Source organism: Echinops telfairi, unplaced genomic scaffold, assembly GCF_000313985.2.
Source record: "Echinops telfairi isolate 266 unplaced genomic scaffold, ASM31398v2 ScPeMD7_11;HRSCAF=52, whole genome shotgun sequence".
Lineage (NCBI taxonomy): Eukaryota > Metazoa > Chordata > Mammalia > Afrosoricida > Tenrecidae > Echinops > Echinops telfairi.
Genome location: NW_022103908.1, coordinates 11,544,487 through 11,551,012, shown reverse-complemented (window position 1 = coordinate 11,551,012; position 6,526 = coordinate 11,544,487).

Sequence of the window (6,526 nt, the reverse complement as noted above, 5' to 3'; positions counted from 1 at the left end):
AATATAATAGCTAATTAGTCCACACAGCAGCACAGAGGGCTCAGTTCAACTCACTTCCATGGAACAGTTAATGTACTGAAAGTCCTTCAACTCATGTGGACTACTGGGTCCAAGGTCAAGGAAGCAGAGAGCAGAGTCCTCCCTCAGGCAAGGAAGGCAGAGTGGACCACAGGCATCAAACAGTAGGGTGGGTCATCACCCACCATCAGTAGCGCAGGAGCTTAGAGAAGCAGTCCCAGATAGGTATCCAAAGCAAGCAATGCAAGGCGACAGGATCCACTATCCTCAAGCTCAAGCAATGTAAGCACCAGCAGTGTGGCAAAGCAGGTCTCAAAGGAGCCTCAAGCTCTACTGACATGATCCACGGTTTGACTGACACACAGGTAATGTAGCTTACAGGTTGCGACAGAGAACTAGCTAGAGGGGCAGCACACTGCAACACAGCTCAGATCACCAGAGAACAAGAGAGAGGGGGGTGGGACTCACCGAGCCATTTATCTCCTTGCCTTACAATCACACTGCAACCTGATTAATCCCACATGTTTCTATTGGCCAGGTTGGCACAATAAACCTAACTATCACAGTTGTCTATTGGCCCCTTTGTGAATATTCTTGTTTTCTTTACGTTGAATTGCAACCCAGACAGAATGCTGAAGCCTTTGCTTTTTATCAGTAAACGCTTCACTAAAGTTAGCATGATTGTATCATCTATGTATGGCCGGCATGAATAAGTGTTCCTTCAATCCTGATACTATATTTTTCTTCATGTAATCTAGCTTCTTGGATTATTAGTCAAACAAATGACGGGCCTAAACGTGAGCAGTAAAGCCAGTGAGGATAGTACTTTTCAGAACAATCCATGGAAAATCATTTGCCAAAATACAGAATTCAGAAGGGAAGAAGCAGCGGGCAAGAAGGACAAATAGAATGTGGAGCCCAGGGATGGATAGGGAAAATGGTTACTTTATTGAGGCATTGCCACTAATGTCACCAAACAAAATGTACAAATTACCGAATGGGAAGCTAATTTGCTTTGTCAACTGTCACTCCAACTAGAATAGGATGGTCAAGATAAAAAGGGACAACTGGATTTCCAGTGGATGAAAGAATTCCCTAGGTGGGGGAGGAGACCTATTGAATTAGCCAAATAGAGGCAACCAAAGAAGGAAAACGACTTTAAAAAATCAACAGGTCACCAATGACCTTTTACAGGACATCAAGAGTGCTGTGCTTTAAATGTCACAAATGTCACCACGTATTTAAATCCCAAGAGGGAGGTTTATAGATATGTCCAAAGTTTTACAAATATTTTATCCACCAGCTGGATAAGCACAAAGAAACCCAAACCAGGCCACAACATAATATGATTATGGCTGAAAGCAGAGGCAAAGTGGTTACTGCAAAAGAGCTGGAAGGAGCAAGAGACATGTCCGGGGCCGGGAAAGTCTGAGCATCTACAGAGGCTCGTACACAATAATCATTGCAACATTCTCGAGCAAAACGATGGCAGCCAGGGCACAATTGTTAAAAGTCTTTGAAGTCCTGAAAGGGGGAGAGAAGATGGGATGTGAAGCTAGAATTCAGAACAAACACTGAGGAAATTTTGGTGACTATAACACAAGAAAAACCCAAAGTTGAGTACATTCAATAAGACTTTTGGTAAATTCTCCTTAAGACTGTTATGTTCATAAAAAAAGATGAAAAGACAGAAAGTACCACAGACAAGAAGGGACTGAGGAGATTTGACAACCCAATCATTGTGATATTCTGGAGGGAATCCAATAATATAAAGTTTGTATCACCTTGAAAAATGAGGAAACTATGGGAGAAATCAGTAACAGTGGGTTTATTTAATATTAGTATACCAATGTCAGTTTCTTAGCATTGACAATGCTGTCAGGTGAATTTAATGTACGTTTGTAACCGTGGAGAAAGCTGAATGAGCAGGAAATGAGAACTCTCTGTGCTATGTTTTCAACTTTCCTGTAAGTCTAAACTTATTCCAAAAATTTTTTGAAAGATTATTAAAATAAAGTATGGTGAAATAGAGATTCCTGTTTCAGATACACAGAAGCTGACACAAATCAATGGCAGCAAACAGTACCGGGTAAAACCTTAACAGACGTCCTCCGATGGAAATTTGTGCCTACACAAGGGATCCTTAACACATCATCCCAAAGCAGTAGATACTGTTTCCAATTAAATTGTTTCTACAAGATTTGTTTTTCTGTGTGATGAATTGTTCATGGACGCTACAAACAGTTGGAAGGTCCAGCGCATCTAGAGGCTCCTTGGACTTGGTCATCTGTTTCCAAAAGGTTCAAAAGCCATAACCCAAATCACGGCCATCAAGTCAATTCCGACTCACAGTGAGCCTATGGGGCAGGGTAGAACCAGCCCCCGTGGGTTTCTGAGACTGTTAGCTCCTTACCGGAGCAGCAAGCCTCGTCGTTCTCCCACAGAGGGCCTGGTCCTTTTGAACTGCTGACCTTGCAGATCAAAGCCTTATGCAACTGAAAATCCTATGAAGTAGTTCGACTCTGGCATACATGAAGTACTATTTATGAGTAATATGAAAAATAACAATGGATACATGCAACAACATAGGTGCATCTAAAACAGCATGCTTAGTAATAAAACCCAGCTACAAAGAGCACATACTGTAATACTTAATTTGTATAAGATTCTTTAAAAACACAAATCTTACCTCTTGTGATAGAAAGAGAACTTGCCTAAAGCTAACTTTATGGGAGACATTGTCTGCAAAAAGCACAAAAGGAACGCTTTATGACAAAAGGAAGAGTGGTGTGGGTTATAGCTATAAAAGTTGGCCAGAGCTCATTGAACTATTCCTTTATAATGGGCCCATCTCCCCCTAAAAGTCCCCCCTCCAAATAATTGACAGTTGATGTATAGTTTCTATGGCAATGTTTCCTGAATGAAAATATCCAGAGGATGTTTCCCAAACTCTTGTGGAATAAGTTAAAATTGTAAATGTCCATAGCAAAATAGTATTGACATGTAAGAAAATAATGAAACCTTAATTTGTACTCCTCACAGCACAACAGCCAAGTCAGCATCATGAGCCTCCTCTCACGGAGGAGAAAGGTGAAGCAGGGGGACGTGCGCCCGTTGACAATGGCCTCGTAGACGGCAAGCACGAGTGTCAGATGAAAGCTCTCAGCCTTGATTGCCTTTTCCCACTCAGACTGACAGCTCAAAGTTGACCTTATCCACAAACTTTTATTGGAGGACTCTTGCAGAGTTAATCACTCTCATCTGTGGCCCCAAAATATTTTGGGCATCCTTTTATTAGAGGACTTTTATTATTCATATGCCTAAATCTGTTTAATAGACACAGTTCTTTAAAAGTAGATATTAGGTCTTAGGAATTCATTATATGCACAGCAGGCCACAGTGTCTGGCACACATTTAGCAGACAATAAAGGATGTTTTAAGTAATGAATTACTGAGAGAACTATAAAGGTGACCATAGAGGAATGTAACAGGTAAATTTATTTACATTATACAAAATGATCTTAAAGAAAAGAATAATAAAAAACTATTAGTGAAAACTATACATTACCCTAACTATACAATAAAAACTATTAGTAAAACTATATATTACACTAACCATCACCATTCTGAAAACATTAGGAATTCATGAATAATAGTGCAGTGTTGTTTTGGGTTTTTTAAATAAATCATTTTACTAGGGGCTCTTTCAGTTCTTATAACAATCTATACAATCATTGTGTTAAGCACATTTGTAATATGTTGCCATCATCCTTTTCAAAACATTTTCTTTCTACTTGAGCCCTTGGTTATCAGCTCCTCATTTTTCCCCCCTTCCTCCACCTTCCCACTTTCACGAACCCTTGATAAATTATAAATTATTTTTATTTTCATATCTTGCACCATCAGCTGTCTCCCTTCACTCATGTTTCTGGTGTTCTTCACTTGGGGGGGGTGGTTATATGTAGATCAGTGTGATCGATTCCCCCTCTCTATCCTCACCTTCCCCCTACTCTCATGCTATCACTACTCCCATTATTGGTCCTGAGGGGTTTATCTGACCTGGATTCTGTGTGTCAGGAGCTCTTATCTGTACTAGTGTACATGCTCTGGTCTAGCCTTATTTGTAAGGTAGAACTGGGTCATGATAGTCGGGGGGAGGATGCATTAAATAACTAGAGGAATGTTGTATGTTTTGTCAGTGCTAAATGCTAGATGACTCATCCCTTCCTTGTGATTCTCTGTGAGGGGATGTCTAATTGTCTACAGATGGGTTTGGGGTCTCCACTCTGCCCCTCTCCCCTTTGTTTGCATTGATACGGCTGTTTGTTAGAGGTCTTCTGATGCCTGATACCTGATCCCATCTACACCTCATGATCACACAGGCTGGTGTGCTTCATCCATGTGGTTTTTGTTGTTTCCCAACTAGATGACTGCTTATTTATCTTCAGGATGCTATCTCTTTTAATTGTCAGGCACCGTCTGCTTTCTTCACCACATTTGCTCATGCACCCATTTTGTCTTCAGCAATAGTGTCGGGAAGATGAGCATCACAGAATGCCAGGTTATTAGAACAAAGTGTTCTTGCATTGAGGGAGTGATTGAATAGACTTCAGGGGAAGGGCTTTGCACCTCATCAGACTCAATCAGAAAATGTATATAAGGGTCAACAGACAGACCTGGAATGATTTATAGACTTTTTTTTTTCATGGCTATCTATATAAGATAGGCTGGATAAAAAATCCTGAAGAGAATACAGTGAGACAGAAGGTTCCAGGGGAACATGGGAGAGGGCGGGCAAATGAAATGGGTTCCATGGGTACTCATTGAGGAGTCAAGTAAAAGAAAATGCTTGACAACTTCAATATTTTCTCCAGGGATCATGAGGTTGCTAATTGGATCAGGTGTGAAGACTTTTGTTTTGTTCATGTTAAGATGTAATCTATACTGAGGGCTGTATTGTTGGATGTTCACCAGTAAGTTCAAGTCATGTCCAATTTCAGCAAAGAAGATTAGCTTTCTGTGATAGGGAGGTTTGTTGTGCCAACCTGGTCAATGAACACATGTGGGATTCATTGAAGGGCAGAGGGATAAATGGCTCAGCGAGCCTCACCTTTCTTGTCTCTTGCTCTTTGATGATGGGACCAGTGTGCGGCTGCCTTACCTTGTTCTCTGCCTCAATTTGTAAGCTACACTACCTGTGGGACACCTAACCCATGGGCTGTTTCACTGTAGTTTGAGGTTCCTTCAGACCTGCTTCACCATGCTACTGGAGTATACATTGCTTGAGCTGGGGACTGTCAGACCCTGTCATCTGGCTGACTGTTGGTGATCTGCCTTGTTTGCTGCCTCTGGCCAGATAGCCTGAATTGCTCTACAGAGGACTGCCTGGAGGCCCTCAAGACTTGAAGGACTACCAGTGTATTAGCTGTCTCATGGAAGTGAGTTGCACTGAGCCATTTGTACTGCTTTATAGATTAATTAACTGTTTATTTCTTACGTTATCTATCCATATAAAGATTAGTGTCCTGGTTTTGTTTCTCTAGAGAACCCTGTCTAAGATACTTTTCTTCAATCCTAGTACCATGATCTTCTTCGTACTGTTCAAGTTCTTGGATTACTGGCTCAGTAATCAGTAGGCTCATCAAGCAGGCTGAATAAGAATGGTGAAAAGATGTAACCCTTTCAAAATTTTAAACTACTTGGTATCACTTTGATCTGAATCAACACCTGGCTCTTGGTCTATGTACCGGTGATACATCAACACAGTTAAATGTTCTGGGATGACCAGTCTTTACAATACAATGCATACTTTGTCATGACTGAAGACTAAACAAGTTATGGGATGACATCACACAGGGAAAAAGAAAAGGTCATTTAAAAGGAGAGGCCAGGATAGATATTGAAAGAGGCTCTGGCCCCTGTTGGTGAATGTAGAGTAATTAGAGGGAATATAAGAAATGAGAAAGGGGGAACAGATGACAAGGTCTGCATATGGCCTCCTCCCTGGGGGACGGACAGTGGAGAAGTGGGTGAGGGAGACGTTAGATGGGGTTAAGATATGATAAAATAATAATTTATAAATTATCAGGGGCTTGGGGGGAGGGGGAGGGGGGAGCAGGGAGGGAGGGGAAAATAAGAGCTGACACCAAGGGCTCAAGTGGAAAGCGGGTGCTGTGAGACTGATGAAGTCAACATATGTGCTAATGTGCTGGACACAAATGACATATGTACAGATTGTGATGAGTTGTATGAGCCCCTAATAAAATGATTATTTAATGAAAAAATGTTATTTAGATTTTTGCAATTAAAGAAGAAACTAGGTAAAAAAGATTAACATGGATTGGGATGTTTTGAACTGGATTTGCTTGCTTGTTTGCTGAATCTTTTTTTTAAATGTCATGAAAAATAAACAATAAACACTATATATGAATCTTAAAAAAGAAAAAGAAATGAAATAGAAGAGCTGAACAGATCTCATCGGGAAGTTCAAAATAACACAATAAAATAT